The sequence below is a fragment of the Rattus norvegicus genome, chromosome X (genome assembly GCF_036323735.1).
Source record: "Rattus norvegicus strain BN/NHsdMcwi chromosome X, GRCr8, whole genome shotgun sequence".
Lineage (NCBI taxonomy): Eukaryota > Metazoa > Chordata > Mammalia > Rodentia > Muridae > Rattus > Rattus norvegicus.
In genome coordinates this window covers 108,944,542-108,958,035 of record NC_086039.1, presented here as the reverse complement: position 1 = coordinate 108,958,035, position 13,494 = coordinate 108,944,542, and positions in this window count along the sequence as shown.

The window sequence follows — 13,494 nt, the reverse complement described above, 5'->3', positions numbered from 1 at the left end:
CTTACTCTGGGTAAGGAATCTTATCGGGTCCTCTACACGATGTTTTATTATTTACAACCATCGTAGTAAACAGTACAAATGGAAAATCTTCCATGGACTCTTGGCCTGCTTCCACACTAGTGCTTCACATTGGTTGCATGTAACCTTACAGCGTTGGGAAGGTCCTCTTCTCCCACCTTGGGTTTCTGATCTTGAACCTGGGCTTGCATGGCACATATTTTTACCTGCTGAATATCCTGCTTGCCTGTGTGTGTCTATTGGTGTTTGACATGTTTGCAGTGTTTACTCGCCATCTTATATCATTTTTTTCTGAAGTTTCTCTGTGGGAGCTCTTATCTAAGTCTTGAGTTTTAGCTGGCTTTTTCTGGCTGTTCCAGTGACGGAAGTAGGGTAATGCTTCAGCTTTTCCACGTTCACCTGTGGTGGGATGAACACTATCTAAAAACTTCTCCGCAGGAGCACCGTGGCTCATGTGTGTATATGCACACACATGCCATCTACATAATCAGCAGCAGCAGCATCACCATCATCCCATCATCATCATCCTACCACCACCATCATCATCCTATCATCATCATCATCCCATCATCATCATCATATCATTATCATCATCATCATCACCACCACCACCACCATCACCACCACCACCACCACCACCACCACTACCACCTAAAGGTATTTAGGATTGGGAGTGATGTGTTAGCAGTTCAGAGCATCCCCTGCTCTTCCGAAGGACCCAACTTTGCTGTCTAGTACCTCTATTGGGCAGCACCCAACCTACATTTCTATTTCCAATGGATCTTATGCCTTCTTCTGACCTCAGTGAGCAACTACACACAAGACATACCTCACACAGACACACATATCTGCACACAGATGAAGAAAACCAGACAATTATTTAAAAAAATAAAAGAGAAAGACTTGAAAAGTATCCTGTCAGCTCTGGCAGTTAGAGTGAAATAAATAAATAAATAAATAAACAAATAAAAACTTTAAAAGCGAAAGAGCTGAGGATGTAGGTCACACAGTAAAGTGTTTGCATGGAGGTAGAGGCAGGAGGATCAGGAATCCAAGGTCATCCTTTGCTAATAACCAGTTCAAGGGCAGCCTGGCTACAGGAGACCTTGTCTCAGAAACCCAAAACAAATCAAAGAAAAAAACCTAAATTGCAGTGAAATATCACTGCACCCCTGTCAGGACCGTTGCGATGCACACAGTGGCCATAGCCCATGGACTGTGAATAGGAAGCATGCGCAGCAGTCTCCCTAGCTGGTGGGAATGCACCACATGAGCTGTCACTGGCACTCCTGAGCTCTAATCCCAGAGAAACATGACATCTTGGCAATGAATTCTCTTAGCAAGGTTTCATCTGTTGAGACAAGGTCCGGGAATGCAGCCCAAACTCTTCTCCTGATCTCAGCGATTCCACTGCCTCAGTCTCCCACCCTGGAATTCTGGGATTATGGGCATGACCTTCCTTTCATGTTTAGTTTCTCTCTCTCTCTCTCTCTCTCTCTCTCTCTCTCTCTCTCTCTCTCTCTCTCTCTGTTGTGGTGTGCATACATGTGTTTCCACATGAGCATACTATTCTATTACACTTTGCCTTACTCTCTTGAGACAGAGTCTCTCACTGAACCTGGAGCTCAGTGCTCTAGTTAGGCTGGGTACCTGTTGAACTCCACGATCCACCTGGTTCTGCCCTCCAGTGGATCTCTCTGGATACCAATGTGCTTTGTGTGTGTGTATGTGGGGTGGTGTTGAGGATTTGAACTCATATCTTCATGCTTACACAGGTAGAAATCATATCATTGTGCAATCTCTCCAAGCCCTTTTAAAACTTGACATATATTCTTTGTACACAGAAATGGGTTCTATAGACATTTACAGAGGCTCTTAAAAAACAAAAGTAAAATGAGAACTAAAACTGGACTGGGCTATGGTGGTGCATGCCTTTAATCTCAGTACTCAGGAGTCAGAGGATCTCTGAATTTGAGGCCAGACTAGTTTAAACAGCAAGTTCCAGGAGAGCCAGGGTTAAACAAAGAAATCCTGTCTTAACAAAATATAGCAAAACAAAACCTAAAAATGGAACTACCATATGACTCTGCTATACAACTCCTACACATATACCTGACGGACTCAAAAATCAGCTCACTACAGAGAAATTTGTGTATCTATCTTTTTAAAAGATTTATTTTATGTAAATGTGTTCCTGGTGTCCATAGAGATTAAAAGAGGGCGTCAGATCCCTTGGGAATAGTTACAGACGGTTGTGAGCCTCCACTAAGCCATCTCTCCAGTCCCGAGCATCCAACTTTATTGCTGCACTATTCCCAATAGAGAAACCAAGGAACAAGTTTAGATATCCTTCAATAGATTGAATAAACAAACTATGATATGGTGGCTGGAGAGATAGCTAAGTGGCTGAGAGCACGTGATGTTCTTCCACTGGATCAAAATTCAGTTCTCAGCACTAACACTGGGTGACTGAAAATAGCTAATAGCTTTGGTTCTAGGAAACTGACATTAGCTTCTGAACTCATGAACACCTGCACTCACAACACACACACACACACACACACACACACACACACACACACACACACACACAAATACATATATATATGTATAATCTTAAAAATTAAAATAAAAATGAAGAAGAAAATGTGGTGTGTACACATAAGAAAGCTTTGTTCAACCATGAAGAAAAAACTGTCCATTTTTTTCTTTTTAAGGAAATGGACTTATGATCATTGTCTTTGTCAATTTCACACAAATGCAGACATACTTGGGAAGAAGGAAATCTCAGTTCAGTCATTATTACATCAGTCAGCCGGGGCTGTGGGGCATTTTCTTGATTGAAAAGCCAAGCCCTTTATGGGCAGTGCCATCCCTTGGCTAATAGTCCTGGGTTATAAGAAAGCACGCTGAGCAAACCATGGGACGCAAGCCAGTAAGCAGCACCCTTCCATGGTCTGTTTCAGTTTCTGCCTTCAGGTTCCTGCCCTGACATACCTCAGTGATGGACTGCGACCTATAAAATAATAAACCCGACCTATAAAATAATAAACCCTCTTTCTCCTAAGTTGCTTTGGGTTAGAGTTTTATCCCAGCAACAGAGAGGCAAAGTGGAAGGATAAGCCAGACTTAGAGAAATCCTGCATGTTTTCTCTCATTTGTGGGCCATTGATTTTATAGGCACATAAAATCATGCATGTTTATAGACCATAAAAGTTGTATTCTCAATTGCCACAAACTGGAAGCATGCATGTTTGTCAGCAGGTGGATGTTTGAGCAGACTGTGGTGCACTCACATTATCCCGCTCGTTTAGTAAAAGAACAAACGACTGAAACACACCCCAACTTCAGTGTAGGTCCAGACAATCAGGCTGGGATGTAGCTCAGTGGCAGAGCACTTGACTAACATAAGCAAGGCCCTGGACTCAGTCCCTCACATTAAACAAACAAACAAAGACACAAACCAATAAAGCTATCTCTCAAAAGTCACGTGTTGCTCGATTCAATTCCGATGATTATATTTAGAATTAAAGAAGGGGCAGAGGTGGCTATAAAGGGATCTTTGTGTCTTTTTCTCGTTTGAGATAGGTTGCTCTTTGTAGTACTGGCTGTTCTGGAAGTCATTATGTAGATTAAGCTGGCCTGGAACTCACAATGATCTGACTCCTAAGTGCCAGGATCAAAGGTGTGCCCCACACTATCACCCAGCTCTGTATCGGTCTTTTTTATGTCTATTTTCTACATGTGTCTGGTACCCATAGAGTCTAGAATAAGATGATAGATCCCCCTGGAACTGGAATTATAATTACAAATGGTTGTGAGGCATCATGTGAGTGCTGAAATCAAACTTGGGTCCTCTGGAAAGAACAGTCACTGAGCCACCTCTTAGACCTGGGTATCTAGTATTTTGCTTATGCCATTTGCATAGTGCTCAATAATTCTTCAGATTAGTTACTATTTAGCCCAAGAGTCAATCAATGAGACTACATGATATTAAAGTTATCATGTAGGCACGGTAGCACACACCTTTAATCTCAGCACTTAGGAGGCAGAGGCAGGTAGATCTCTTAAGTTTGAGGCCAGCCTGGTCTACAGAGTGTGTTCAGGACAAACAAAGCTACACAGAAAAACCCTGTCTCGAAAACCAACCAACCAACCAACCAACCAAACAAACAAATCTTGATCTCAAAGAATAGAGGATCAGCAGGCATGATGCTTCCTGCCTGTGTTTGAACCTGATGCCGGAGGATTGTCAGATGGAGGCTAGCATTCACTACATAGTAAGGTCTGGGCCAGCCTGGAATACACGACAAGAACCTGTATCAGAAAAAGAAAGAAGGAAAAACCCAGGAGAAACTTAAGCCAAGAATGTCTCAAATTTAAGGACATAAAATGAACAGGACAGATTACCTGGGAAAGGTATGGGGGATTGAGGATGGTTAACAGAAGAGGGACCAATATAAGGAATCGCTTTTATTGTTCTGAAGCACAGTGCCTTCGGTTGACAACCACTCGTTGACTATTTTTAAAAAGCTAAGAGAGGATTGTAAATGTTCCCAGCCAAAGTAATGCTAAAGCTCTGAGGTGGTGGGTGTATGTGAATTACCCTGGTGTGACCGGTACACATTGTAGATCACCTCACACCTGATAAATAGGTACCAGGCTTATATCCCAGTTAAAAAAAGTAAAGAATGTCTCCCTTTTGCAACAAGAGTTCCTGTTTGCCAGTCCCCATTTGGTTCCTGGTGGCACCTTCTAAGTGTGGCTCTTGACTCTGTCAAGCTGTTACTTTAGATTATCTATCATTTCCTCGATGCTGCTGTGGTCTCAACCATTCATGGCTCCCAAATGCACGGAAACCATCATCACTGTGATGAGATGACAGGTTCTGAGAAAGGCTTCTTAGCTTCCCTTCCCAACATTTTTTTTTGTGACAGTTTAGTCCGGCATTTTGAAATGATGGGCATGTTTTTTTTTCCTTTAGAGCCTTCTCCATTGGTCTCTGTTTCTCCTTTTCTAGTAAATACCTCATAACCTCAGTTTTTAATCATGCTCACTTAATATATGCATTTAAAACAGTGCCCCACATTCCCTTGGTTTCACAATTTTCCTGTCCTTTCCAGACACTTTCTAAAGCCAGGCATGGTTGTATACACTCATACTTTTGAGAGGTAAAGGTAGGAAAATGTGTGCAAACTCATTCCCAGATACATAGAACATTTTAGGGCAGCCTGGGTTTCATGGCATCCTGTCTTTAAAAAGGCACAAACAGAGGGTGGGTGATGGCTCAGGGGTCAAGAGCACTGGCTGCTTTTTCAGGAGATCTGGGTTGGATTCCCAGAATTCCAATGGTGGCTCATGACCCTCCATCTGTACCTCTACTTCCTGGGGATACTCTCTCCTCTGGCCACCGAGGACACCAGGATTGCATGTGGTATTCAAACATGCATGCAGGCAAAACACTCATATGCAGAAAGCAAAACAAACACCTATGGAGATAAGGTAAAAACAATAAAACTGATAATCACTAAGTATACTTAAGGTTGGCCTGGTTCAGTAGCTCAACTTCACCTTCATGAATATCTGTGTGTATAAGCTACCTGTCCAAATATGGACAGCTATGGTTGCTGTTGTCCCAACACTCCAACACATGTATACATAGGCTTGCTATCTTTCTCTCTCTTGTCCTTGTTTTGTTATCAGACCCTAAGTCATAATCTTCTTGCCTCAGTTTCCCAAGTGCTGTGTACTGCAGGCACACACTACTATGGTTATTTTTAGCTATGACTTTTGCACCTTCAGTTCCAATCAATCTCTGATTAAAAATATTTAGGGGGGTAGAAATTATTCTAGAAAAATGCTTCTCCACAGAGCATGACGGTGTATATACTTTTACAATGCCAACCCTTGGGAAACTGGAGCAGGAGGCTTGAGGGTTCAGGCCATTTTGGGCTACAGCATGTAACTCTTAACAAACAACAATACAAAACAAAACAAACCACCCCCTCAAACCAACCAACCAATCAAAAAACAACTTGAATACTGAGTAGCCTTTTCCCCCCCTCTGCCATAAAACCCTCCATCCTGTAGGGTTGCTCTTTAACCTCAGGAAATAAGACACTCAAAGGCATCAAAAGTTCTGGAAGCTGACTAGATACAGTAGTAGGCCCCTCCCTCAGCAAGCGTATATAAGCTGGACTATGAAAGACATTCTCGTGGGGCTGGGGATTTAGCTCAGTGGTAGAGCCCTTACCTAGGAAGCGCAAGGCCCTGGGTTCGGTCCCCAGCTCCGAAAAAAAAAAAAGAACCAAAAAAAAAAGACATTCTCAGACCAGGTGAGCTGCCTAGATTAGGCTCAGACCAATCTAGTTTCCTCACCAGCTAAACTGCCTCCAAGAGTCAAATTAGCCACACAGCCGGAAGAAAAAGACGCTCTCCAGCACCTTTAGCTGCCTGCACACTGTGCAGTGTGCTCCAGAGTTCTAGCTTTCATAAGCCATGACACATGCTGGGGTGGGCTTTTGTGATACAGCTATTTCTGCCATTTATGCTCCTGTAAACCCTGTAGGTAACTCCAATAAAACTCATTGATCCACCAACTTGGATTTTGGTTTAAGTTGTTCTGTCATTGGTTCCCTATCTTGGATGAATAGGCTGTTTTCTTCACGTCTCCACAGGAATAGTATTACACAAGAGCCAACAAGATGATTCAGCAGATAAAAAGCACTTGCCTTTTGTCTGGCGATGTGAGTTTGAGCCCCCAAACCCATGTATGCTTGCTAGTTTTATGCACACTTGACAAGAAGCTAGAGTTACGTTAGAAAAGGGAACCTCAGAGGTTTGACAGATGGCTCCGCAGTTAAGAGTACCTCCTGCTCTTGCAGAAGACAGGTTCAGCCCTTAGCACCCACATAGTGGCTCACACCCATCTATAATCCCAGTTCCAGAGGATTTGATCTTTATGGGTACCAGGATTATATGTGATTCACATACACACATGCATGTCAACACTCATACACATAGAAACAAAATAAATAAATCTAAAAAGAGAACCTTTAAAAAAAAAAGGCTCCGCACCCCCAACTGCACTTTTGCTCTCCTTCCCCCTTTCTCTCTCCCTATGGTAACTTCCCTGGCTTCTGTCCTTGTAGCCAATGAACTCGCTCACCCAAGAGCAGCTTCCCAGAAAATCTACATTTAATATAAAAAAATAAAAGCGGAAATCTCAAGAGAGAATATACCCCTACCAGATAAGCCTATTGGCAAGCCCGTGGTATGTTTTCTTGATTATAATGTTTGATATGTGGGAGTGCCCAGCTCAAGGTAGATGGTGCCACCCATGGGCTGGTGGTCCTGGACTGTGTAAGAATGCAGGTTGTGCAACCCATGGGGAGTAAGCTAATAAGCAGTATCGTCTATGGCCTCTGCTTTAGTTCATGTTCTGATTTCCCTCAGTGACGGACTGTTACCTGGAGTGTAAACTGAAACAGACCCTTTCCTCCCCAAGTGGTTTTGCTTTTCAAGACAGGTTTGTCTGTGTAGCCCTGGCCGTCCTGGAACTCACTCTGTAGACATGACTCAAACTCACAAAGATCCATTTGCATCTTGCTGGGATTAAAGGCAGGCACTGCTGCTGCCCAGAAGCCATAGTGTTTTATAACAGCAATAGACACCCTAAGACACCAAGTAAAAGTAGAAAGCAAAACATATACTCCATAAGGTTTTCCTTGGTCATGTACATCACACACACACACACACACACACACACACACACACACAACATCCACATACATACAATAATAATAAAGATAAATAATTTGTAAAAATTTATTAGAGTGCTTGACTCCTGTGAATTCTGACAGAAAAAAAAGTTTGAGGGGGAAAATAAAAAAGGATATTGACTTGGGAATCTCCATCACTGAGCTGAGCAATGATTCCCCCAATGGAAAAATCACCAACGATTATGGATGAAGTCCAAGGCTTAGATCGGGTGAAGAACCACACAAGAAATGGTAGCTGACGAGCAAGCCAGAGACAAGGGAGGCAGAGCACCAAAGGAAAGGGTGAGGAATGTTGACAAAAGTGCCAGGTGATGGAAGACGGAAGCAGGAGGGTTGAGGGTCTTGAGTTCAAGATTCTGTCTTGAAAAAAATGGGGAGGGTGTCAAAATAATTGTCTCCCGGAAGCAGGAAGTCTTTCCTGAATCCTAAGGTTTAGGTACCTCCTCCAGGGTTTCCATAGCACCTGGTTTGCCCATCACTGTGTTCCGTATTATGGCAAGTCCTAATAATCCATTTACTTCTTTGTAGACAACAGCTTTGTAAATTATAGGTCTTGTGATCAAATTCAGGGTTGTGCAAGGTCTGACAGCAATTGTTTAGTGAACGTGCAACAACCCCAAATGAATTCCAAAAGGCCAGTGAGCCTGAGATGCTTTTGGTGACACTTGTCTGTGGTGCATTCTGTACCCTCACTGTAATCTTGGCACAACACCCACAAGTACACTTTTCACTGCTGCACAGGTCACCATGCTACACAATGCCAACGAACACTGCCTGAGCCATTCGGACTCAAATCTGAGATCACCGTAGGATATGAATTGCAGTGCGTTTACTGGACAGTTTTCTGTTCTTCCAGAAATGCAAAGGTTTAAATATGAAGAACAATGTTTTAATATTTTCCTGCCCTCGTTCCTTAGAATGTTAAGTATCATATTAGGGGTTTTTTTTTTTTTTTGGATGTACTGGTCAAAACACTTGATTTTTTAAAAAAAGTCCTTTGAGGCTGGAGAGATGGCTTATCACTCAGCTAGGGTCACTGTCCGTTCTTCCACAAGTCTGGCTCAATACCCAGCACACACATGGTGCTCCCAAACACCTATAATTCCAGTTTCAGGGACTCTAATGGCCTCTTCTGGCCTCACATTGCATCAGGCATACATGTGATACATGAAAATATATGCAGCTAAAACAGCCATACATGTAAAATAAAAAATGCAGAAAATCAAAAGTTGCTGTCTAAATTTCTGACTTGAGTCTTATAAACCCTTATTAAATAAATCTGGCTCGGAATTAGAACAGAATTTCAGGCAACCTCTGAAACGGTATCAATATGCTTGCCATTTTATGCCACATATTTAAGAAATGTGGCATTCTCAGTGTGACTAGCGTACAATCTAAATATCACCCCTGAAAAACCGTAAAGGTAGTCTAGATTCTGTAGTACCAAATATTTAGTTAAGTTTAATTCATGGAAAATGAATAAGCAATCTACTTCATTAATATTTAAATGTTCTTTCATCTTTAATAAGCACACATGCCTTGATCCTAGTACTCAGGAGGCAGAGGCAGGCAGATCTTTATGAGTTCAAGGTCAGTCTAATCAGAACAGTCAGAAAGACCCTGTCTCAAAAATTAAATAAAATTGTATGTAAAGATAAATTGAAATAAATTTATTATCATTATTACTTATTCTTAGTAAATATTTGATTTATATACTTATATACCCGGAGTCACCTAAAATTATTTTTCAAGGGCTGCCAGTGGAAAAGAAGTTTAAATGACCTGCTGTTAAGTCACCCCATCTACCATCCTGCCCAGTGGGTAAAGTGATGGTATAAGCGCATCTCTCAATCCTTGCCAGAGAAGCTTCTTCTTAGCTCGTGACTAAATACAGATACTCACAAATGTACAAACTGAGAGACTACAGAATATGCAACCTTAAATAGGCTTACATTATCATACCTCTCCTCAAAGCCTCTGCATCTTCACAGAAGAGGGGGCAAGAAAGTGTCCCAGACACAGGTGGTAACTTCAAAAAAAGTGTTTCCAGACACAACAAGCAGAGATGCGCATAGGAACTCGGTGTTTGTGACACCATGCAGAGGTGCTGCACAAGCTCAGGGAGGCCAGACCAAATCTCAGTAGTGTGTGTGTGTGTGTGTGTGTGTGTGTGTGTGTGTGTGTCTGTGTGTGTCTGTGTGTGTGTGTGCATCAGGGGTGGGTGGGCATGAATTAGCATTTTCTGGCTGCTAGGAGAGGGAGGAGTCAGTTGTCATTAATAGTATGACCCTTGGTAGTCAATCACACTCCAGGACAGCCCCCACACAGAAGGCAATGCAGTGTTTGATAGTGGACTTGAATTACTTGTAGATAACACATTGGTAACTCTGGCACAGCCACTAAAAATGTTGTAGGCAGATTTAAGTTCAAGGACAGCCTGCTCTACATACTGAGTTCCAAGACAGTCAGGGCTATGCAGAGAGACTCCATCTCTACCATCCCCTTCCAGGAAAAGAAAACTTGAAGATTGGTGGGTAATGAAATGAGAGTGGAGAGGGCGGACTTGGGAGGAGGGGTGGATGTGATTAAAATATATCAAATCCTCAAAGTTAATTAAAATGTTATTTAGAAGCCTCTGGGAGACTGAAGGTGCCTCAGGATCTGGGACCCTGTCACACTCACGCATGCTTATCAGCCAGCACACAGCCTGCTTATGACGATACTTTGAGCTAGTCACCTAAGGTGTTTGCGCTCAGTGTGTGTTCCCAGTGAGCATGCACTGGGCACTGTGTTGTTACCATGACTACTGGGGCCCTGGAAAGCTGACAGGTGCTTAGGCTATCTTACATCCCACTGCTGAGCCTCCAGTCATAGTGACTCCAAGTTGTCTGTCTCTTCCTTCTCTAAAACGGCTGCTTTACTCCCCCTGGTGGTAGCAGTTTTTGTTGCTTGGTTTGGTTTGGTTTTTAGAGGTAGGGTTTCCCTATGTAGCCTTGGCTGTCCTGGAACTCACTCTGCAGTCCAGGCTGGCCTTGAACTCAGAGATCTGCCTGTGTCTGCCTCCCAAGTGCTAGGACTAAAGGTGTGCACACTACTACTGCCCAGCACATTTCTTGAATGCTGTAAATGCAGCCAAGGATGACCTTGAACTCTTCCTGTCTTAACCTCCAAACTGCTAGGACTATAGACCTCTGCTACCGTACTCAATTTTGGCAATTTTCCCCCTATGTTCAAACCCAGGGCCTTGCGCATACTAGGTAAGCATTGAACCCACTGAACCATGTCCCCAGCCTGGAAGTTTTAAATAAGCAGTGTCCAGTTGCTCTTGTCACAAACAAGCATATATGAGACAATGGATGTGTTAATTTGCTGTACTGTAGTAATTTTAGAACTTATATGCATTTCATAACCTATATGTATCCGTATGCTGTAAAATTAAAATATATACAAATTATTTTTTAAAATTAAAATCTTATTTATTTTGTGTGGAAGGGCATATGCTATGGCCTGTATGTGGCAGCCAGAGGACAATTTATGGGCACAAAGCAGCTTGGGAGCAGACACCTTTACCTGGTGAGCTATTTTGTTAGCCCTATGAGATCATTTGAAAATTACACACATTTTGTTTTTTGACACAGGGTCTCCCTATGTAGCTTTCAATGTACTGGAACTTGCTATAAATACCAGATTAACTCAGAAATCTGCATGTATCTGCCTCCTGAGTACTTGGATTAATAGTATGGGCTACCACAGCTACCTTAAAAATAACCTTTAAAAAGAAAAAAAAAAAAAACAATTAAGCCAGGCATGGTGGGACCAGAGGAAGGATTGCCAGAATTTGAGATCCTACCTCAAAAAAAGCTGCCCCCTCTCCAAAACCAAACAAAACAACCCGAAAAACCCCAAGGGAAAAATTTTATAATAATGAGAAAACTTTTATAAAGTTATATGTTAACATGATTCCATTGAGCAGCATGCTTCTACCTGACATATTACTTGGCAGGATTTGCTTTTTCCTTCTCTATCACCTCTTCCTTCTGCCTCTCGTTTGTGGTTACCTTTTTGTTTTCTAAGCAACGGAACACTGGAATTACAGGTGTATGCCACCGTACCTGGATATTCTTAAACAAGGAATCTCAGGTGAACAGATTTACAAGAGCAAAATAGATCTCAAGGCATGGAGAGAGAAAGAGGCATTTCAGTCATTCAGATGCTTGCTGCTCTTGGTAACCTATCACTCCAACTCCAGGGGACCTGATGCCCTCTTGTGGCACCCATGGGTATCTGCATGTAAGTATGCAAACCGACATGCTCACACAGTTACATATAAATTAACATCTTAAACCAGGTGTGCTGCCACGTGCCCTTGATCACAGTACTCAGAAGTGGAGGTAGGCAGATCTCCAGGGAGTTCCAGGCTAGACAGGACTACATAGTGAGACCGTGTCTTAAAAAAAACAAAACACCTTCAAAAATGTTTTAAAGAGACAATCATTAGCTGTAGTCCATGTCACTAATGCCCCACTGTCTCAATAGCAGCCTTTTGTTAGGTACAAGACTATCAATTCTTGGCTTGGAAATGTGACAGGAATTAATTTCAAGTGTGTGCCTGCCTGTCACTGTGTTATCTGTTTCTTCTCCCATTTGCAGTTCCCAAGCAGTCAGCACATAGATGACTAAGGTGACATTACTACAGAGGACTCCAAAGAATCATGACCCTCTTGTATCCAAACTTGAGGCCCTAATATGCATGGGTTGCAAGAAGCCCGAGGAGGGTTAAGTCTTTCACAAAGCCGAGCAAAAAGCCAGGTGTTGACTTCAGGATGCTAATCAACTGAGGCTTCTGTAAAGACTGAAATAGAGACTAAAGTAAGACTCAGGAGCTGACTGCACTTCCGCTCCTCAGGTAATGGGTTCTCCACATAGAGCACTGTATCCCAATGGTCTCTAGACTGAGGACTTGGTCAGGGTGTGTGTGAAGCCACCTTCTCCAGCCTTAATTCTGTGTGTAGCGGGGAGCACCCATCACTGGATTCCCTTCTGCAGACCACTTCCTCAGCAGGGAGAGGCAGGAAGGCTAGCCAATAGACAGTGCTTTTCAAAATCTCAATTCTTGGATTTCCTAATAACCCTCAGTTTAAGGGTCATATAATATTAACTGACCCTAACACTTTTAAAAGGGAACACCTTTTTTTTTCTGAGGTAGAAAAGATGGCTCAAATTGATGGGAATTTTCCTATCTCAGTCTCTCAAGACTAGGCATACACTCCCACCTTAGTCTCCAGCAGAATACTTCCAGATCTGGGAGTAGGAGTCCCCGGCCTTATGTCTTACAGAGAAGCATTGGCTTTGCAACTTGTTCGTTCAATAGTTTAGGCACCTTTTCTCCTGCCAAATAACCAGTTAAGAAAGAACCCACTGCCAAGCCAGGTGGAGCACTGCCCCCTGTAATCCAGGACTCAGGAAGCTGGAGCACGATTGCCACAAAAATCCCGAGACACTGTTGTGTTCTAGGTCACTCTGGACTACAAGACCCTGATTCAAAAACCCAAAGGGGCTGGCCAGGTGGCTCAGCTTCGATGTGTGATGACCCAGTTTGATCCCCAGGACTCACATGGTAGAAGAATTCGAGAGAGCATGATTCAAAACAAAACAGAGTATAAATGGGAGCTGGGTACAGGATACACACACACAC